The following is a 23,428-nucleotide window of genomic DNA, read 5'->3' on the forward strand; positions in this document are numbered from 1 at the left end:
GTGTTGACCTAGTAGGATAGATAAAAGGTCCATCAAGCCCAGTATCCTGTTTCCAATCCAGGTCACAAATACCTGGCAAGATCCTAAAACAATAGCAGATTTTATGCCTCTTATCCTAGAAATAAGTAGTGACTTTTCCCAAGTCCATCTTAATAATGGCTTATAGACTTTTCTTTTAGGAAATTATCCAAACCTTTTATTAAACTATTCTGCACTAACTGCTTTTACCACATTCACTGGCAACAAATTAAACATTGAATGAAGAAATATTTTGTCCAGTTTGTGTTAAATTTACTACTTAGCTTCATTGTGTGCCTCCTAGTCCTAGTATTTCTGGAAAGAGTAAACTATACATCTACCCGTTTCACTCCGTTCTGCATTTTATAGACGTCTATCATATTTCCCCTCAGGTCTCTTCTCCAAGCTGAAGAACCTGAGCTGCTTTAGCCTTTTTCCTCATAGGGACGTTGTCCCAGCCCCATTATTATTTGTCACACTTCTCTGTACCTTTTTCTAATTGTGTTTTATCTTTTGAGATGTGGTGACCTGAATTGCACACAGCATTCAAGGTGCAGTTGCACCATGGAGTGATACGAAGGCATTATAACACACATTTTTTTTTGGTTACATTTGTACCCCGCGCTTTCATTCTATTTGCTTTCCTAGCCACCACTGCACACCGAGCAGAGGGTTTCGATGTATCAATAATGACACCTAGATGGAGAGGTCTAGTCTTGGTTAAAGTAGAAGATAAGTCAACACTTGAGACTGATTAATCTGTACATCAAATGGAGAAGGAGATTGTGTGCTGTGAAACGAAGGGTATGGAACTGATTTAGCCCTGTGCTGATGCTGTTTTCCTCCAGGGTAATAAGAGCATCCTCTGCCCAATTGTGATTTTGGAGGCAGTCAGTTTTGGTTTGCAGGTCAACCAATTCGCATCTGTGCCCAGACAAAAATCAGATCTGGAATGGGTACTGATGATTCGTATCTTCTCCCTCATTGCAGATGGGTTGGGACAGAAGAGTCTTTAAAGAAGAGCAAAGAGTCATGACAATCACCCTGCTGAAAGCAAATAAAAGAAAACCCAACCCCACTTCCGTTTTGGAGCTTTATGTGCAGCAGAAACAAAAAACTGAAGAAATTGTAGTCCCACAGTTTATTGCAATAACATTTTTGTAATGAAAGGGACAAGATAGCGTTAATAGAAGTGTTAATACCAAGTGGGATCTGCAGTATGACTGGAAAAATCCTTAAACCCAAAACAAAGCAGAGACCAAGAAAATGTGGCAGAATGTCCCAATCTAAGTGCCTCTGATTAAAATTTCAAAGCACATATAACTGCAGACTGCACTTTACGAACGCTTTAAGGAGGCTCTTTGGCAGAATGTAAGAGTTGATTATTGTAATCGGATATTGGTATCTCCAATATGCCCTACCATAGAGGTGAGGTTCAGGCTAATCATGGTCTGCACAAAATTAGCCCATTTGGAGACTTACCCTGAAAAAGTGTTATATAATGCTTGAAACGTGCATCCATTTTATTCCCCACCCCCACCCCCAGTGGAGTATCATTGAGGATGTACAGCTCATCCTTTTTCATTTATCACCAGCTCATACTGTGATTGCAACAGTATGAGTTTAGCCAAACTTTAGGCTAGCTATTTCTGTGGATAACACTCTCATCCTTCCTGTCTCATCAGCTCGTAACCTTGGGGTCATCTTCAACTCCTCCCTCTCCTTCTCTGCACATATTCAGACTGTTAAATCGTTTCTCTCTCTATATTAGCAAAATTCGCCCTGAGCACACTACCAGAACCCTCATCCACGCTCTTATCACCTCTCGCTTAGACTATTGCAACTTGCGTCTCACAGGTCTCCCACTTAGCCATCTCCTCTTCAATCTGTTCAAAATTCTGCTGCACGATTAATATTCCGCCAGGGTCGTTACGCTCATATTAGCCCTCTCCTCGTCACTTCACTGGCTTCCTATCCGTTTCCGCATACAGTTCAAACTCCTCTTATTGACCTATAAGTGCATTCACTCTGCAGCTCCTAAGTACCTCTCCACTCTCATCTCTCCCTACATTCCTCCCTGGGAACTCCGTTCACTGGGTGAATCTCTCCTTTCTGCACCCTTCTCTTCCACTGCTAACTCCAGACTCTGTTCCTTTTATCTTGCTGCACCATATGCCTGGAATAGACTTCCTGAGCCGGTACGTCAAGCTCCATCTCTGACAGTCTTCAAATCTAAGCTAAAAGCCCACTTTTTTGATGCTGCTTTTAACTCAACCCTTATATCATCATCCTCACTTTAATATTCCCTTATCTCTTGTTTGTCCTAATTAGATTGTAAGCTCTGTTGAGCAGGGACTGTCTCTTCACGTTCAAGTGTACAGCGCTGCGTAGTCTAGTAGCGCTATAGAAATAAGTAGTAGGAGTTTTTGGGGGTTTTTTTAATACATTTGTTTAGAGCATAGGACTGAAGTGGGAGCAGGCCTTGGACTGGAGTTGAAGGTTCTCTGAGCAAGACATTTTCTTTTTCTGTACGTCTAAAGATCCAGTAGAAATGTTTTCCCAAGCACCACACTAAATCATGTGAATACTTTGTCAAAATATCCAGTAAGCATTAAGTCCAGTGCATTGACTTCAGAATTCTAAGCAGTCTCCTCTGATAGGAGAGCAGTCATGTAATTCGCCATCTCAGGCCAATCTGATGTGTCATTTAGTACTTGACAGTAACCAGCAGCTTACTAGTCTTCAAGTGCCATAATGTTTACCCGTTATGTGCAGATGGTTAAAATGAGTGTGTTCCCCCTCTCATATCAACAACGCCTATTAGTCATTTCCCCTTCACCCTCCCTCATGGAAAAAAAAAAAAGCACAGCCATTGGCAACTAAGCAAACACACCTGCTTCACTCCTTCTTGGAAAGTGTAATGTTTGTCACAAAATATGAAGTGAAGTGTTCCCGTAACTTCCTCTTACAATAAGATCTTTCATTGCTGAAATAGAGACTTGACTGTACATCATTTCTGGTTCTACGTGCATTTTAGGCAAGTCTTACTAGTAATACAACATATTTGTTTCAAAGGATGCCGGTGAAAGCTTTTAAGTTGTTTCATCCCATTGGTCATAGTTAATGTAGGATGCTATTTGGTATCCGTGCACTATGGGAGATGAGGCGCGGGATGTTTGGCTCAGAATTGTTCCAATAGTAACATTTTTGTAAAATGCAAGTGTGGCATCTTTTCAGTTTGGTACTTCTCACTTTGAAACGCAGAAAGCACATATGTTCTGTTACAGATTACCTTCCTATTCAGATCTGTGCAATAAATGGTATACAAATTCCAAGCAGTATTAAAAAAAGAAGTATTCTAGAAATTATTTGTTCCCGTCCTCTGTTGAGGAGACAGGAACGAGCTTGGCACCCATTGGTGTGGTCTCTAAATGCAGAGGAGGGGATGGTTTGTTTGTTTTTTAAAGTAACATAGTAGATGACGGCAGAAAAAGACCTGCACGGTCCATCCAGTCTGCCCAACAAGATAAATTCATATGTGCTACTTTATTTGTACTGTCCTCTTCAGGGCACAGACCGTATAAGTCTGGCCAGCCCTATCCCCGCCTCCCAACCACCAACCCCGGCACAGACCGTATAAGTCTGCCCAGCACTAAAGCTTAATACTGTCTCTCATGCAAGGAATACTGGCACCTTACAGATTCCAGAAAAGGGCTAAAGCTGCAATAGAGCAACTTTTTATTGATAAGTCTATTTTGCACTTTCCTAATGCAGTAGAATTTCAAGGGCTATAATTGTTTAGATGTCAACGCTTTTTTGATCTTTGTAATTGGGAATGAAGTTTAGGATTAGTTGGACTAGCTTGTTACATATGCTTGCTGTATCAGTTAAACACGTGTGTCATGGTTAGCAATTTAATAAATTTGATGTGGAAATAAGTGTACACTTGTTGCTTATCCACTTTTGATAAAGATTTAACTTTAGGAGAGTAGAAAAGTTAAGAGAAACTGACTGACTAAGTGTTATGGATAGACTGACTTTACTATTTCTCTGATTTACTCTTGGTTATACTTTATCTGTTTTCATATTAGACAAGTAAAAATTATCCTAACAAAAATATTTCAAGTACACATTATGAACTGTTATACCTGTTAGTAACAATTTAGTTGATCAGTTGTGAAATGCCTTGGATAGAGGGGGTTTTATATGCACAAATAGCTCCCTTACTGGTTGCAGGTTAGTTTTTTAATGTGACACTTTAGGATAAGTTTTTGTCTTCAGAGGTTTAAAAAGAGGGGCACATTTCAAAGTGGCTTTTAAGGATCTTGGCACATTGCAATGCAATGTTAAGGGAACTTAATTTTACCCTTTTCTTCCTCCTGTTTTGAGAGTTCTGTTTGCAGCAGGGGAACTCGTATTTGCATGTTCCGATAACTTTAACAAAAGGTTGTACAGCTAGCTTAAAAGAGAACCATTGTTCTCTTAAAGGTTCCAAATCTTCTCTACAAAAGATCCCAGAGGTTAAGTCCTAATGGACAATTTTAAAACCCTCAGCTAGGGCTTTTTTTTATTTTTTTTTATTTTATGACTGCTAACTACAGAAATGAATGCAGGATTCTAGAACATATTCACTATCCCTTTTAAGGAAGAGGATGGCTATTTACAGTGGTTTCCAAACCTGTTCTGGTGCAACTCACCCAGAGAGTTTTTCTGGATAGCCACACTAATGATGCATAGTAACATAGTAGATGATGGCAGAAAAAAAAAAAAAAAGACCTGCCCGGTCCATCTAGTCTGCCCAACAATTTAAACTCGTATGTGCTACTTTGTGTATACCTGACCTTGATTTGTTTCTGCCATTTTCAGGACACAGACCATAGACGTCTGCCCAGAACAAGGCCCACCTCCCAACCACCAGCCCCGCCTCCCCCAAGCGGCTCTGCCACCCAATCTCAGCTAAGCTTCTGAGGAGCCATTCCTTCCGAACAGGATTCCTTTGTTTATCCCATGCATTTTTGAAGTCCGTTACCGTTTTCATCTCCACCACCTCCCGCAGGAGGGCATTCCAAGCATCCACTACACTCCCGTGAAAAAAAATACTTCCGGGACATTTCTTGAGTCTGCCCCCTTCAATCTCATTTCATGTCCTCTCGTTCTACCGCCTTCCCCTCTCCGGTAGAGGGGGGGGGGGGGGAACATTTGCATGCAGTAGAATACTGTTCCCTGGAGTGGAGGAGTAGCCTAGCGGTTAGTGCAGTGGACTTTGATCCTGGGGAACTGGGTTCAATTCCCCTGTAGCTCCTTGTGACGCTGGGCAAGTTACTTAACCCTCCATTGCCCCTGGTACAAAATAAGTACCTGAATATATATAAACTGCTTTGAATGTAGTTGCAAAAACCTCAGAAAGGCAGTATATCAAAGTCCCATTTCCCTTTCCCTTATGACATCACAATATCAGAAGTGAGCCAAGTATCGGGCAATCAAGCCATTGTGACATCACTGATGAGGTTGGCTCTTATTGGTGGAATGAGTGGAGGAGTAGCCTAGTGGTTAGTGCAGTGGACTTTGATCCTGGGGAACTGAGTTCGATTACCACTGCAGCTCCTTGTGACTCTGGGCAAGTCACTTAACCCTCCATTGCCCCTGGTACAAAATAAGTACCTGAATATATGTAAACCGCTTTGAATGTAGTTGAAAAAACCTCAGGCGGTATATCAAGTCCCCTTTCCCTCTAAACTGAGCTCTCAACTGCAGGGGTGGTGGGGGAATACTTCAATATTGTGCTTTCAATCCTTGGAGACTGGTACAGCTTACCTGTCCCTCACTATTGAAAATGTGATAGTGAAACAGCACCACCCTCTGGCAGAACTGTAGGCAGAGGACGCCAGCTCAGCTTAGAGTAAACAGTTGTGTGCAAATCACTCAAATATTCAGCACAGCTATCCTGAAAACTTTGAGTGGCTGAGGTTCCCCTGGGACAGGTTTGGGATCCATTGCATTAGTAACTGAGACAGTGGCTTTATGGATGTGGTTGAATTTAATACATCTCTTTTGGATGAGTTCCTCTGCTGGGGCTACTGTGGACCAGAGTACCTATTAAAGGTGTATATCGAATTACAATTTAATGAAAATGCATGTTTAAGTGATACTAGATGACATGTACCCTTCAGTAAACCTCAAGCGAGGTTTGCACCTTTAATTAGTGCTGTGTAGCATTTTTTTAAAGTTGAATTATACAAGTGAAAAATGTTTGGAAAAAAAAAAAAACAACTTTCCTAGCACTAAAAACTCTGTTGTAAGTTGCATGAAATAAACCTTGCTCTGCTTTTAAAGTGTTGGTATGGTCTTTAAGCCTCCTATGATTTCCAATTGTTGAACTTTCAGATCTATAACTGGATATTGGAACCTGGACCCCCCCCCCAACTCCCCTGTTGTGTAAAGCTTAAGTAGTCCTGTGTTAATATTAGAATTGTGCTAGGCGTTGTAGATGGAAATTTTGGCTCTTTCAAGTAGTTTAGTTATGTTAAAAACATACCGTGAGAATTTGGAAAGTATTTATTTAAAAAAAAAAAAAAAACAGGTGAGAGGCATGGGGAAGGGGTACATTTTTTTTTACATTGAAGTGGAGGGTCCTGTTAAATCCTTTGATTATATTTCCTTTACCACGTTTAGCATATGAAAACATAAGGGCATGTAAATACAAAGCAAAAAACCTACAAACCAGGAGGCTAAAGGCATGGGCAGGGTTTAACCTGTGCAATGCTCACAGCAGCTTTACCTTGCTGGAGAGTACATTGCTACAGCTATACAGAAAGTAGTTGTTTTTAGGCCATGTGTAGGGGTCTCTCGGACTATAAAGCTTTTATAAGGAGTGGAATACATGTGAAAGCCTTTGTCTAGTTCATGTTTCCCCATGGCATGGCCCACACAGGAGAGTAGATGAGTGACAAAGCCTGGTGCTCCTTTATTGCTGTAGTGTAGACCCTGCTTGAGTACTGGCTTTGTTTCTATGGGGAACACCTAAGGAGCCATACTGTGACCATTTCTGAAGTTGGGTTTTTTGTTTTTTTTTTTTAATTAGAGGTAATTTGCTACTGCCTCTCTACAATTTGAGTACTGTGTGTGTGTGTGTGTATATATATATATATATAAACATTTCTGCATTTTTACACACATTCAACTAAAAATGTTTAAGCCTAAAAAAGTTGCTATGTTAATCATAATTTTCTTTAAGTTATATTGTAAGCAAGAATCAAGAGCTATTTCTACAAGGTGGGCTCAGCCACTGACTGCAAAGTCTGGCCTTATGGTGAGACAAGGCTCTGAGCAGCTGCCGGTTTAAGTCAAATGTGGCAGAGGCTTGGCCTTGTATGCTCAAATCACCTGTAGCCAACTAACGGAAGAGCCATAATTGAAGACTGATCTAGTGCAATGCATTATATTAGCAAAGTGGGCCTGCCGTGCGCTAGGAAAGGTGGCTGCCAGTAGAACCAGCCTAATTTTCCTGATAAAACCCAGACAACTATTCGTGAAAACTAAACCAAATTAAATACTACTACTACTATTTAGCATTTCTATAGCGCTACAAGGCGTACGCAGCGCTGCACAAACATAGAAGAAAGACAGTCCCTACTCAACGAGCTTACAATCTAATAGAGGACTAGGCAGTGTCCCGGTACCACTGCAGCAAAATTGTTCCAACGGCTCACCCCTGATAGTAAAAGAACTTGAGTTACTTATGTTGGCCATTATGAGAGCTTGTAATATCTTTAATGCAGCTTTAGTTAAGTTCAGAATATTGTAGACTATAGTACATACAGATTCCTAGGGCTGTTTCCCATGCACTAAGGACATTTTCTTGCAGCTAGTTTTCCAAATGAATTAACCATAAATTGTGTACTAATGTTGCCATTAGCACACAACCATTAAAATTAGCATACAAGCCCTCCTTACTGACCCTTGTTTCTTAGGCAGTAAGAACTCACATAGTAATCACGTGAGAATAAGGCAATGCTCATGCACGGAAACACCCATTCTGCCCCCTTGTCTGTATAAAAAAAAAAATACATGGGTAGCTTGTGCATGTTGTGAAACTACCCCTCAGTAAGTACAGGTTAGTGCTTACCATACCTTAGTAAAAAGGACCCCTAACTTGTTGCCAATTTCCTTTTGGAAAAGATACCTTGGATAGCCTACTTTGCTTCAAAAAGTGGTTAGTAATGTAGCTGATGTGCAGTCTTAACACTAACTTGACCACAAGATAAATTCATAGTCAAACTCCTTGCTACCTACCACCAGTCTCAGAAATACCCTCAGGTGATTGAAGGGAAACGCACTAATAAAAGCAGAGCCCTAGGGGTCCTGTGGAACAGTTCAATAAGCAGTATTTAACCAGGTAAGCATAGCAGACCCAATCCCAAAGTTCACTCTATGAAGAAAAACTGGTAAACTGTATCCATGCTAATGTTCTAAAAAAAACTAGGCAATAAGCATAAAAGTTTGTCCTTCAGGCAGACCCTGCTGTGTTCCAGAGCAAAGACAATACTGGGGCTGATCAACATTATAAGCAAGGGATTCCTGTAACTGTTGAAAACATGAGATGCTCAGCAAGGCCAAATCAAGACCAATTATACATATGAAGTATCACATCATTGTATGGAGTTTCTTGTTGGGTAGACTGGATGGACCGTTCAGGTCTTTATCTGATGTCATGGAAGGGAAAAAAAAAAAAAACGGTTAAAGATTGCAACCACCAGAAAGGGGCTCTAGCCCTGGTCAAGCACTAGCTTATTTTAAAAACTTAAGTGACAATTAAGAGAAGATACAACAGAGTAGATCATGATCTAAAGATGCAACAACTGAGACAGCAAACACTAGAGGACAAGTAGTTAAGGTAGGTTAAATGTAGTCACAGGTAACAAAAGTGTGCGTGTAAGGTACTACTACTAACCATTTCTATAGCGCTACTAGATGTACACAGTGCTGTACACTTGAACATGAAGAGACGGTCCCTGCTCGACAGAGCTTACAATCTAATTAGGACGGACAAACAAGAGATACAGGAATATTAAAGTGAGGATGATAAAGTGAGGTACAAGGGAGGAACTGAAGCCATCCTGCTTCCTTCCTTTTTTTTTGGGGGGGGGGGGGGGTAGAAAAGTATCAAATGAGTCTGGACAAGCAACAGCAAGCCCACCATGGTTGCCCTTTTCGAGTGGTGTGAAGTAGGGTGTACAGGCCAAGCACTCAGATGGAGGGATAGTTTTGATAGGACATCTAAATCCAAGTTGGACATCTTGCAGAACATGTCCGTGTCCAACTTCTCTGTTTGAAAATGGGCCATTTGCTAAATGTTTTTTTTTGTGCTCGGTGTATATCTTTATGGACCATTTTCAATAAACAAAGGGGGAAACAAGCCACTGGGATGTCAGGGAGCAACCATGCCTAGTAGACTAGTACAGTCAGCAGATCAATGGGGCACTGCAGTGGACTTCACATGAAAGGTCCCAGGTGCACATCTCACCATTACCACCTCATATTGTATAGTGAGCCCTCCAAAAACTCACTGTACCTAGTTATACACCACTACACTAGCCCTTTGTTTACAGGTGTCACCTATATGTGGATACAGGTAGTTTTTGGAGGGCTCAGGTTTCCAGCACAAGTGGAATAGGGGCCTGGGTCCCATTAAGTGCACTAGCCTACTCCAAGGACCTGCTACCTGCTCTAAGAGGACTCTGTATAACCTCTGAAGCTGTCAGAGGCTGGTATGTACTGTTTTTCACACCTTTGGGGAGGGAGGGTGGGTCTTTCTGTCAAGCCTTAATCTCTGTCCAGTGATCATCTGTGGCACCTTTTTGTGAGTTTGAAACAGGTCTTGACCAAACCAGCTATCCCTAACTTTTTAACCCTGAATGGTTTTACTTTGTAAAAGAAAGAAGGGTGGAGAGAGCCTGATGTCAAGAGATCAGTCACCACATTCAAGGGTAAGATGCTCCAGAAAAAGTCTTTAGGATTTTTTCTGGAGCATCTTACCCTTGAATGTGGTGACTGATCTCTTGCCATCGGGCTCTCTCCACCCTTCTTTCTTTTGCTGTGTTCGATTGCTGTGGAGAGTGTGGACCCCACTTTGTTTTTGTGTGGTTTTACTTTGTACCACAACCCCTTGTGATTTGGGCACACTGCCTACAAACTGCATTGGGAAGAAAAAAAAAGTGTGTTAAATGTTATGAAAATAGCAATGTGGATGTTTTGGCAAGTTCAGCTACTTGTGCGAGGCCACTTTTTGAAATTTGTTTTGTTTAGAAAATGAGCCCCTTAGCGTCTGTGAGATGTTTTGTATGCAATGTAAATAGTGCATATCTTGCACAACTCTGTGTTGTGACAACAGGAAAACCAAGTTGAAGGGTTTTGTTTTTTTTGAAGTTTTGGCTATAAAAATGAATGCACAGCCCTAGAGCAAAGCAGGAGCCCCTCCACTCAAAGCACTTAGAAGTAGGTGCAGTGCAGCAGAAGACTGCTTCTTTCCTTCAGCACCATGCTGCTACAACCTGGTACTGAAGTCCCTATTTACTGCCTTATACTACTATTGAAAAGACAAGCTGAATACAAATACCGGCCCCAGTACCCACTCCACAAACACTAGCATTGTGAGCAGTTCCGACCCTATTGGAGCATCAAACTAAAACCAAACTTTTCACAGAAGAACAGAGCTGGCCCAAGAACAAGTCCATAAAGATATACTATTAATGGATTTGTCCTCAAGTGAAACCTATTCCTAATCCAGTTTAACCATTTTAAGGCCTGGCTTAGGCTGCTCTGATTTGAGCCTCCCCTGTTGTACAAGGCCAATATTTTAAAAACCAAAGCTTATAGGGCTGCATTTTAATTGTAGTTAATGCCACAATTAACATGTTAATCATAATCTCATGCTGCCAGCTATCACTGGCACCCTACCTGGCCCTTCCCACGGCTCTCCCACCCCCACCTTTTGTGACAGGAAGTTTTCAGCCCTGCAGACCAGCAGCAGCAGTACTGACTGCAGACTGCCCTGGGCCTTTCCGCTTGCCCGGCCCACCCCTTCCAAGAACAGGAAGTTACATCAGAAGGGGTGGCTCCTTTTTAGCCTTGTTTGCCGTTTTCTGTCAATTCTCCCCTTCCCTCCCCCGAAGGTACAGCAGCCCTCAAGCACTCATACCTGCACCTACAGTATAAACTGCAAACAAGTCTTTGGCCTCTCTATATATTATTTCTATTCTTTACTGTTAAAAGTAGATTACATACTAGCAGCTTGGACATCCCAATCACATCAAATGCTGCAGAAACCTAGAAGAATACGCCAAGCCCCCTCCCTGCCCATCTTCAAGTCTTTGCTTAAAACCCACCTCTTCAATGCTGCATTCGGCACCTAACTCTTACCGTTCACTAAATCCAGACTGCCCCAATTTGACCGCCCCTATCGGACTGTCCGTTCACTTGTCTCTTAGATTGTAAGCTCCTTGAGCAGGGACCGTCCCTCTATGTTAAATTGTACAGCGCTGCATAACCCTAGTAGCGCTTTAGAAATGTTAAGTAGTAGTAGTATGTCTATTCTTTACTGTTAAAAGTAGATTACATGCTGGCAGCTTGGACATCCCAATCGTGTCAAATGCTACAGCAACCTAGAAGAATACATCAAAATTATCCAACAGAAGTGTTGGCATGGCACACAACCTATACAGCCATGGTTGCATGATATGATCACAAAAAAGTGTTAGGGCATAACCAGGAACATGTATCTTACTGGTAATGTATTTGTTTCCTCTTTGAACATTGCCATCAGCTTCCATGACAGCCTTATAGGCCCAATGGGGGATATTTATTTTTATTTTTTGTTACATTTGTACCCTGCGCTTTCCCACTCATGGCAGGCTCAATGCAGCGGGCAATGGAGGGTTAAGTGACTTGCCCAGAGTCACAAGGAGCTGCCTGTGCCGGAAATCGAACTCAGTTCCTCAGGACCAAAGTCCACCACCCTAACCACTAGGCCACTCCTCCACTCTTGCTACTATTTGAGATTCTACATGGAATGTTGCTATTCCACTAGCAACATTCCGTGTAGAAGTCGGCCCTTGCAGATCACCAATGTGGCCGTGCAGGCTTCTGCTTCTGTGAGTCTGACGTCCTGCACATATGTGCAGGATGTCAGACTCACAGAAACAGAAGCCTGCACAGCCTTCTACATGGAATGTTGCTAGTGGAATAGCAACATTCCATGTAGAATCTCCAATAGTAGCAACATTCGATGTAGAATCTCCAATATCTCCAATAGTATCTATTTTATTTTTGTTACATTTGTATCCTGTGCTTTCCCACTCATGGCAGGCTCAATGCAGCGGGCAATGGAGGGTTAAGTGATTTGCCCAGAGTCACAAGGAGCTGCCTGTGCCTGAAGTGGGAATCGAACTCAGTTCCTCAGGACCAAAGTCCACCACCCTAACCACTAGGCCACTCCTCCACTCCATATATAAAGCCTGCTCAGATGTATATTGCATCCCCCTTAATAAAGTGTTTAATAGTTTATTTCTCCAACGCAAGTGTTAATGTAGTCTCCCTGAACCTAAATGTCTAGCTTTTATATTAAAAACAAACAAATTTCAGTTTAGCTTTATCTATTCCCTCAACTCTATAGAACAAAATAAAAAGGAATGATTTAGATTGTTTATGTAAACTGCCCTGTCGGCAAAAGGGTGGTTATATTTAAATACCATAAACCATTGTAATGCGACTCTGCTTGTGACACTGGTGCAGCGAGAAATTAACTATTTATAGTAATAATAAAAAAAAATCAGTTCAAGTTATGAACCTGAATAAAGGGCAAAGGTAAAAAAAAGTGCTTTGTAGCCTGCATGGTGAAATCTTTCCACACAGTGCTTAAGCTACGTCTAAGCAAAAGTTTTTCTAGTTGAAACTAAAATGCCTGGAAATTCCATTTATTACCTTCATCCAACACCTGCTGTAAATAGCGAATACCCTTATTCATGTTTTTTAAAGTCTTGGTGTTGGATTCTGGCAGAAAGTTTGTTGCCCTGAATTGGCAGTAGTGAGGTAAATCAAGGCAACCTCCAAGTTAGATTTATATATTCTCTAAACCTACACTAAATTATAGTGCACAGGTGTTTTGCAGGAGTAGGGAGGTAACTTGCTGTGACAGGCCTAAATGTGTGAAAAGGTATGAAGTTCCTCAAGTAATCACACAAGCAATTAAGTAAAATCGGAGACCAAAGGCTCCTGTATCTCTGGGTGTTTCCACTCTAGATGGAGAAGTGTAGCCTGTTCCTTGCCACAGGTATCCACAAATTTTACTTAAAACAAACATGAAATCTGTTAGTTTTGATATCCTCCACCCCCTGATAGCAGCTAATAAAGGGAGTTAGTTGCTCCAGGCCAAAGCAGGGGGCATTCGCCTACCCATGTGTCTTTCACCACATTCTGCATTGGGAGTGCTAGAGTTTTGCAGTTGAGCTTAAAACCTGATAAGGAGTCAAGTCGCTCAACATTAGTGCTTTTGTTAGGGACGGTTGAGGATTATAAGCAGCAATAGGTCATAAAAAGCTTTGGAATTTGTAGCTTGTAATGTGATCTGTAGTCATCATTGCCTCTGACTTGAGGGTGGCCAATGCAACGTCAATTTTTTTTTTTTTTTTAAGGTTCCAGCGGACAGCCTGGAAATTATAGACTGGTGAGCCTGACGTTGGTGGAGGGCAAAATGGTACAGGCCATTATAAAGAACAAAATTAGAGCATATTCAAAAGCATGGATTAATGAGACAAAACCGTGAGTGGCAGCGTGGCCTAGTGGTTAGATCACCAGTCTTGCAATCCAGAGGTGGCCGGTTCAAATCCCACTGCTGCTCCTTGTGATCTTGGGCAAGTCACTTAACCCTCCATTGCCTCAGGTACAAAACTTAGATTGTGAGCCCTCCTGGGACAGAGAAATATCCAGAGTACCTGAATGTAACTCACCTTGAGGTACTTCTGAAAAGGTGTGAGCAAAATCCAAATTTAAAAAGAAAAATGATTTAGTGAAGGGAAATTGTTCCTCATGAGGAAAGTCATAGGATAGGAGGTAGTGTTCTATTGTGGATTAAAAACTGGTTAAAAGATAGAAAACAGCAGTAGGGTTAAATGGTTAGTATTCTCAATGGAGGATAGATAGTGGGGTTCCCCAGGGGTCTATGCTGGGACTGCTGCTTAATATATTTGTAAATGATCTAGAGATGGGAGTAACTAGTGAGGTAATTAAATTTGCTGATGAAAGTTATTCAAAGTTGTTAAATCACGAGAGGATTGTGAAAAATTACAAGACCACCTTACGAGAGACTGGGCATCTAAATGGCAGATGACATTTAATGTGAGCAAGTGCAAAGTGATGCATGTTGGAAAGAGTCACCAACCAGGAAAGGGATCTAGGTGTCTTCATTGATACATTGAAACCCTTTGCTCAGTGTGCAGCAGCGGCAGCTAAGAAAGCAAATAGAATGTCAGGTATTATAAAAGGAATGGAAAACAAAAATGAGAACATTATATTGCCTTTGTATTGCTCCATTGTGTGCCTGCAGCACAAATATGTTCAATTCTGGTCATCGCATCTCAAAAAATGATATTGGAATTATAAAAAGGTACAGAGAAAGGTGACAAAAATGATAAGGGGGGAATTTCCCTATGAGGAAAGGCTAAAGCAGCTAGGGCTCTTCAGCTTGGAGAAGACGGCTGCGGGGAAATATGATAGAGGCCTATAAATGAGGGGCGTTTACTCTCCCAAAATACTAGGCCTAGGGGATACACGATGAAGCTACAAAGTATTAAAATTTAAAACTAATTGGAGAAAATTTCTCTTCACTCGTGTAAAACTCTGAACTTCGTTGTCAGAGAATGTAGTAAAAGCAGTTTGCTTAGTGGTATTTTAAAAAGTTTAATGGCTTCCTAAAGGAAAAGTCCATAGACCATTATTTCTAGGATAAGCAGCATAAAATGTATTGTACTTCAGGATCTTGTCAGGTACTTGTGACCTGGATTGACCACTGTTGGAAATAGGATGCTGGGCTTGATGGACCTTCGGTCTGTCCCAGTATGGCAATACTTATGTACTTATGAGAAGGGGCACTTCCAAGTGTACCTCTGAATTGGAAAGGCTCCAGCCAGCCTCTGTACTAAAAAAAGTGAGGCCCAAGTTTGTTACAAGGTGCCCATATCACCTGCAGAAGCTACCCTCCCCCAGCCTACACGATAAAAGTATGAAAAAGAAAGGACAGGCTGCCCTAATGAATGATCTCAGCAATTAGTCCCCCTTACCACAGCTGGTAAATCAAGTGTTTCAGCTATAAGAATTGCTTTCCTCTTTCACAAATGTAATTGACACCTTTACAAATCTAACCTGTTTTGAAAGACAATATACCAGAATTCTATAAAGAATCTGTTGATGAGCAGGAGTTGCCTAAAGGATTCTGGGCGTTGTTCTGCCTGGCTTAAGAATGAATGTGATAATGTCATTAGATCCTACAGGAAGAGCCTCTTCTCATTGGTTCTCTAAGCCTCCAAAAAAGGACTGCAAAACTAAACCTGCCAACATTTTATAGAACTCTGATGTAAAACGTTTGCCCCTTTTAATCACTTTTTGGATTTCTTTTGCTCAGAGGTGTGTTAAGTTGATTTATAGCATCTTGAGAAAGAATGCCCAAAGTATTCAGGTAATCAGGCACAGTTCTAGGCCACAGGCTTTAAAGAAATTAAATGTTAAAGAAAAAACAAATCCAGATATCTTAGCAATATTGCCAGTATGATTCTTAAGTTTACTAAATGGTATTTGAGTACTGGGATATACAAATGTTGAAAGTAATGACTCCACAATTCATCAAGATGGCAGCACTGACACGCAACCTGTGTTCACTTGTTCTGAAATCTTTTTCACCTCAGTTGGCAAGTGAATATGACGAGGCTGTTTTGCTATTGCTTGTGAAGTGGAAGCATGCAGTGAGCACTCTAAGCAGTGTGCTGTGATTTGACTGTTGGGAGTCCCTCTAATTGAAATTCATCACTGCATGCACATTGTTTATGGTGAGTACTGTTGATAGCCAAAAAAAAGTGTAAAGATTGGAATATTATGTTCGGTTTTGAAAAGTGTAAAGATTGGAATAGTGTTCGGTTTTGGAGGACAAGGACTTGAAGTGGTTCAGATAAGTGACAAAAAAAATGGTATGGGGTTTGCGTCACAAGATGTATGAGGAGCTGAACATGTATCGTATACCCTGGAGGAAAGGAGACAGGGGGTGATATGATGCAATCATTCAAATATTTGAAAGGTATTAATCTACAAGCAAACCTTTCCAGAGAGGGGAAGAAGGTGGTAGAACTAAAGGACATGAATTGAGGTTGCGGGGGGGGGGGGGGGGGGGGGGGGGGGGGGGGGGGGGGGAGGGAGGGAACTCAGGAATAATGTCAGAAAGTACTTTTTCCATGGAGGGGGGTGGTAGATACCGGGACTGCCCTCCCATGGGAGGTGGTGGAGATGAATAACAGTAACTGAATTGAAAAGTGCTTGGGTTAAAAGGAATCCTACAGCGAAGGCATGGAACCAAACAAGGTTAGTAGTGATTACATGGCAACACTAGTAACTGGGAAGTAAAGCCAGTTCTGGGCAGACTTATGGTCTGTGCCCTGATCGTGGCTGGATTTGGATAGTCTAGAGTGGGGCTTCGATAACAGCTTCATAAGCTGACGAAGGCAAATAGTCTGTGCCCTGAAAACAGCAACGACAAATCAAGATCAAGTATACGTATGTTATGAGTTTATCTAGGGCAGACTGGATTGTACAGGTCTATCTGCTGTCATCTGCTATGTTACTATAATTGTGGACTAGGACGGGCTGATGTGAAATCAAAAACAAAATGGATGACCTGTGACAGCCAGTGGCGTAGCCAAGGGTGGGCCCGGGTGGGCCTAGGCCCACCCAGTAGCAGCACACCTATGATGCGACTGGCAGGGATTCCCAAGCCCCATCAGCTGAAAACTACCAACGACTGTTCCTCCTTCATACCTTGTAAATAGCAGATCTTTGCCTGCAGCAACTGATATATACTGCTCACACCGGCCCCACAGCCTTCCCTCTAACGTATTCCCACCTGTGCGAAACAGGAAGTTGGATAAGTGGGAAGGCTGTGGAGCCAACATGAGAAGTGTGTATTATTTGCTGCCAGTGAAAATCTGCTATTTAAAAGGTATGGGGGAGGGGGATATTTGAGAGACCATATGGCATGCAGGCGAGAGAGTGAGACCAAATCACTTGTGGGACAGGGCGGAGTTCTTCTGCCCACCCATCTTGGGCCCAGGCCCACCCAAAATTGGGTGTCTGGCTACGCCCCTGGTGACAGCAGTGGACAGGTTTAACAAGAGAACTTGACAAATGATCGGAGGATCACTCAAAGTGTTAACATTGCAGGCTGAGAACTTTGAATGATTACAAGTTTGGAAGCAGTCAAATAGGCTTCACACAGTACAACACTACAGAAGCCATTGCGAAGATGGTCTTGATTTTATCCCATCTGCCATCCAGTCCCCTCCCCCCCCCCCCAAAACTTAAATGTAAACAGCATGCTCTTTTCCAAAATTGAAGGAATAAGTTTGTTTAACTCACATGGAGGTGGAAAGGACTGCAATTGATTGAACAAATATGGACAAGTTGTTGAAAGCCATTGTGAAAAACCTGCACATCGTTGGTAGACAGTGGTGATTTATATAGAAGTAAATATATGGAATGAAAGACCAAGTTTTTTTTATTCCTTAATCTTTATTTAATCATGTTGTGGAGGTGGAGGCATTACTGTTCATTTAACCCTTGTGCCTTAACCTATTCCAAATTTTGGAAACTGGAGCGTTTACCCAACTTGTTTCTAAAGCTATCAAATTTTATACTTCCTGGAAAGGTGCATTTTCTATGTTCTTGGATTCATGAGCAAGTGATGCTCAAGTGGGATATCACTTTGTCACTAGAATGGGCCTCTTTCCGTATGCCTGCTTAGCCTCCAACTTCCTTTTCACCAATATGATATCCTACACAAGTGCTAGGACTAAGCATATAGCCACAGCCTGAAGCACTACCTTTGTTTAAAAGAAGGGGTTAATTTCCATGCTGTAGGTTCAAAGTAGTAAGTTAGTCTGCTTCGGTAGGAGGTATTTGAAAATCCTTGTCTTGGTATAAGTATGATGGGAAACCTCCAGCCCCTGAAGCTATGGATAGCCTGAAGTTTGTCAGGCTATAGCTAAGGGCATATTCTTGATATCTTTAAAGGTCCTATATCCGCAGTGGCTATGAACAGATAACACTACTCCTAGAAAGGGAACCCATGTGTATCTGACAGGTACGTGTAGTCTCACTAAACTGAATGAGCAACAGCAAGGGTTCTAAAGATGTAATGATGTACATAAATATGAATATCTTTACTATTGCCTATAGGTTCATTCTGTAGGCTAGGCCTGTCTAGTTGTGCATCCACTACCCAATTAAAATTCCCATTCACCACTAATGAGAATCCTATGCATGATCATGTAAGCCTCAAAGCATGGTCCTAGGTATTAGAACATACCACCAGTAAAATAAGTTCCTGTCCCAAAAGCATTACCTTAAAAAGATTCCCTCTGTGCCTTTAGATACAGGAGTCTTTACATTGTAAGGTCATATACAAGAATGGCCACCCTCCCCCTTCTCTGCCCATATAAGAAGTACACCTCCCAACCAGTTTCTTGCTAAAATTTGATTGCAAGCTATATCTTCTTTATGGTGTTTAAGCATGGTGAAATCTTACTATGCTTCACACGGAGGTTAATAGCAGAGACGTTCCAGGAAATGTCTGGTCTTCTGAATACCCACAATATTGAAATTAGGCACAAAAATAATCACAGCACTTGAGGGCAGGGCCTCTGGCTCTTAGCTGGGAACAAAGCCTGGAATTTTGAAACCCATAGGGTTGAGGGTTTTTTTTTTTTGTTTTTTTTGTTTTTTTTTTTTAACTAGTGCATCCCAACCTACAATATCATTCCTTCACTAAATCCTGTTAAGATCCTCTTTTTTTCTGTCCCATTCCCATAAAAAAAACCAGGGCCGCCGAGAGACTGAGCTGGGGCCCGGGGCAAGGCCAGCCCCCCCCCCCCCCCAAATCCCTACCACTGTCGCCTCCCTCTCCTGCTCCTACCACTGTCGCCTCCCTCTCCTGCTCCCAGGCTGCCGGCGCTGCAGTCCCCGGTCTCAACTGCCCGTCCTCGGCTCTGTTGATAGTCCCCCTCCGTGACCGGGCCCCCTGCATCCAAAATCGGCAGCGACTCACCTCCGTGTGAAAGCAGCAGATCACCTCCCTTCAGGCCCTCCCTCACAGACACATATGCTCAAACAACTGCTAAAACAAAAAACCCAACCTACAAGTTAACCAGCTTACATTTCCTTTACTTATAGCTTTGGAACTGTGACCTGGCTTTTAAATACCTTGATAATGTGTATATGAACAAGAAAACTCCATGCTCGCAAGGTAGTCTATAAGAACTAGTGTATATTGCATACTATTTAGAGATGAAGAAAGGAACAAATTTATATAGCATTGCTCCAGATTTTATGTTGGTCTTGAGATGCTAAGAGTTGTTTACAGTTAGAAATAAAGAAACTTGGTACTACATTCGTGTAGGTACATACTCAAATGGTACTTTGCCTGTTTTCACACATTAGGTTTGAGTTCAAGAGGTGGCCTTATAAAAAAAAGTTTGCACTTAAGGGACTATATAAAATAAAGCTGCAGGTTTAGTTTGGACAGTATAAAATCAAGCTGCTTCTGGCTCAACGTTCAGGCATTGTTCCTTTTCATATGCATTTTGTCTGATTTGTACCAGAGAGGCTCCATCGATCTGTATGGAAACACTAGGGATGTTAAATTTGTTTGAAATTACATTCCCATGTAGGCAAATGAGCAGAAAAAAATGGTTCTATTATATGCCTTCAATATGCACGCTGAAGGAGTACAATTCTTAATCCCAGTATGAGCAATTAAGATTGCACAGAGACATTCCTGGAAATAGCAGGAAGTGAATTTTCTGGCTGCACACCCTAATGCAGGTATTCCGACCCCAGTCCTCAGGACACACCCAGCCAGTTGGGTTTTCAGGATACCCACAGTAAGTATGCCCTACCTCCATTGTATACAAATTTCTCAGATATTAGTTATGGGTATATGGAAAGCTGGACTGGGTTGAGAACCCCTGCCCTAATGAGAATGGGTACTAGTCCCCAGACATGCATGTTTGCAAATTTTTATTTGTACCCCGCGCTTTTCCCCCACTCATGGCAGGCTCAATGCGGCAGGCAATGGAGGGTTAAGTGACTTGCCCAGAGTCACAAGGAGCTGCCTGTGCCGGGAATCGAACTCAGTTCCTCAGGACCAAAGTCCACCACCCTAACCACTAGGCCACTCCTCCACTGAGACATTCCTGGAAATACAAAATGTGACAAAAAGCACAATTAAACGTATTCTAGTTGGAAGCCTTCAGAAGAGGCTTGTATTAAGTCTAACAATGCCTGCTAAGAGTTACAAGAGAATTATAATTCCAAAATATTATATAGACCCTGGGACCAGCCATGGCCTCTTTGCCACCACCCTCCCCAGGGGCTACTCTTGGAAACTCTAGAAGAGCACATTACAATGAGAACGATGAAAAGAAAATTTAGAGGAGCAACTGGGAGAGTCAAAAAGTTTACATCAGGTGTGGATGCTGTTCAAACACACCATCCTGGAAGCCCAGGCCAAATATATTCTGCTTATTAAAAAGGAGGATGGAAGACCAAACGACAGCTGACATGGTTAAATAGTGAGGTGAAGGAAGCTATTAAAGCTAAGAAAATCCTTCAGAAAATGGAAGGAACAGACTGAAAATAAGAAATGGCATAAGGAATGTCAAGTCAGCAAAGTGCTGATAAGGAAAGCTAAGAGGACTTTAAAAAAAAAAAAAAAAATTACGTTGGCAAAAACATAGTAAAAAATATTTTTAGGTATATTAAAAGCAGGAAGCTGGCAAAAGAATCAGTTGGACCGCTAGATGACCGAGGAGTAAAAGGGGTGATCAGGGAAGACAAGCCGTAGCGGAGAGATTACATTAATTCTTTGCTTCGGTCTTCACAGAGGAAGATTTGGGTGGGATATCGGTGCCGGAAATGGTATTCGAAGCTGACAAGTCAGAGAAACTTAATGAATTCTCTGTAAACCTGGAAGATGTAATGGGGCAGTTCTACAAACTGAAGAGTAGCAAATCTCCTGGACCGGATGGTATTCCTCTCAGTAGTGATTGAACTGAAAAATGAGCTTGCGGAGCTATTGTTAGAAATATGTAATTTATTCTTAAAATAGAGCGTTGTACCGGAAGATTGGAGGGTGGCCAATGTAACGCTGATTTTTTAAAAAAGGTTCCAGAGGAGATCTGGGAAGTTATAGACTGGAGTCTGACGTCGGTGCCAGGCAAAATGCTAGAGACTATTAAGAACAAAATTACAGAGCATATTCAAAAGCATGGATTAATGAGACAAAGTCAACATGGATTTAGTGAAGGGAAATCTTGCCTCACCAATCTACTACATTTCTTTGAAGGGGTGAACATGTGGATAAAGGAGAGCCGGTTGATATTGTGTATCTGCATTTTTAGAAAGCATTTGACAAAGTACCTCATGAAAGACTCCAGAGGAAATTGTGGAGTCATGGAATAGGAGGCAGTGCTCTATTGTGGATTAAAAACTGGTTAAAAGATAGAAAAAGTTGGGTTAAATGGTCAGTATTCTCAATGGAGAAGGGTAGCTAGTGGGGTTCTGTGCTGGGACTGCTGCTTTTTAACATATTTATAAATGACCTAGAGATGGGAGTAACTAGTGAGGTAATTAAATTTTGCTGATGACAAAGTTATTCAAAGTCGTTAAATCGCGGGAGGATTGTGAAATTACAAGCGAACTTACGAGACTGGGAGACTGGGCATCTAAATGGCAGACGACATTTAATGTGAGCAAGTGCAAAGTGATGCATATGGGAAAGAGGGACCCGAATTATAGCTAAGTCATGCAAGGTTCCACATTAGGAGTCATGGACCAAGAAAGGGATCTAGGTGTTGTCGATACCTGCTCAGTGTGCTGCTACGGCTAAGAAAGCAAATAGAATGTTAGGTATTAGGAAAGTAATGGAAAAAAAATGAGGATGTTATAATGCCTTTGTATCACTCCATGGTGTGACTGCACCTCGAATATTGTGTTCAATTCTGGTCGCCACATCTCAAAAAAAAGATAGTGGAATTAGAAAAGGTGCAGAGATGGGCGACAAAAATGATAAAGGGGATGGGACAACTTCCCTATGAGGAAAGGCTAAGGCTCTTCAGCTTGGAGAAAAGGCGGCTGAGGGGAGATATGATAGAGGACTATAAAATGAGTGGAGTGGAACAGGTGGATGTGAAGCTTCTGTTCACGCTTTCCAAAAATACTAGGACTAGGGGGCATGTGATGAATCTACAATGTAGTAAATTTAAAACGAACCGGAAAAAAATTCACTCAACGTGTAATTAAACTCTGGAATTCGTTGCCAGAGAATGTGGTAAAGGAGGTTAGCTTAGCAGAGTTTAAAAAAGGTTTGGACTTGGGGAAATCCACTATTTCTGGGATACAGTATAAAATGTTTTGTACTTTTTGGGATCTTGCTGGGTATGTGTGACCTGGATTGGCCACTGTTGGAAACAGGATGCTGGGCTCGATGGACCTTTCGTCTTTCCCAGTATGGCAATACTTATGTATTTATGTGGGCACCCTGTCCTCTGCAATACTACAGAATATTTGTGAACTGAAGATGTAGCATGTGAATGAGATACTACTATTACTACTATTTAACATTTCTAGAGCGCTACAAAGTGTACGCAGCACTGTACAAACACAGAAGACAGACAGTCCCTGCTCAAAGAGCTTACAATCTAAATAGACAAAAAGTAAAGCATTTAATATTTAAGCAGTCAAGCACAAGAGAACAGTCACAGAAGGACTGAAGACGTTGAAGGGTGGTCAGTGTGATTAGGTGTAACTCTGGTTGGAGTAGTGGGAGAAGGTGATAGAAGAATAGAAATGGGTGAGGTAAAAGTAATGAGTGGGTTGATAGGGAGGTTATATAAGACATGTCACTCTAGGGGTGGGCGGGACTAAGTCTAAAGCAGGAGAAGGTATTCTCTGCAGCCTATCTGTGAGATGGAAAATGCTCTCTGAAGCTGCTGCTATAAGTTTAGTTCTCTCCCTGAAAGAGATCCAAGCCACACCCACGAAGTTCAAACTGTCTGTGGGGAGGGGAGGAAATGGCAGTGCTTGATGAAAAAGAGAGCTC

At 41.8% G+C, this 23,428-nt stretch overlaps 1 long non-coding RNA gene across 1 annotated transcript; it reads left to right on the forward strand.

The window, feature by feature from the left end:
• Positions 1 to 9,096: 9,096 nt before the first annotated feature.
• On the forward strand, positions 9,097 to 20,822 carry LOC115476961. The gene is made up of 3 exons (XR_003943249.1): positions 9,097 to 9,109; positions 16,396 to 16,398; positions 20,740 to 20,822. It is a non-coding gene; the product is annotated as an uncharacterized LOC115476961 (long non-coding RNA).
• The last annotated feature ends 2,606 nt before the right edge of the window (positions 20,823 to 23,428 follow it).

The sequence above is a fragment of the Microcaecilia unicolor genome, chromosome 8 (genome assembly GCF_901765095.1).
Source record: "Microcaecilia unicolor chromosome 8, aMicUni1.1, whole genome shotgun sequence".
NCBI classification, from domain to species: Eukaryota; Metazoa; Chordata; class Amphibia; order Gymnophiona; family Siphonopidae; genus Microcaecilia; species Microcaecilia unicolor.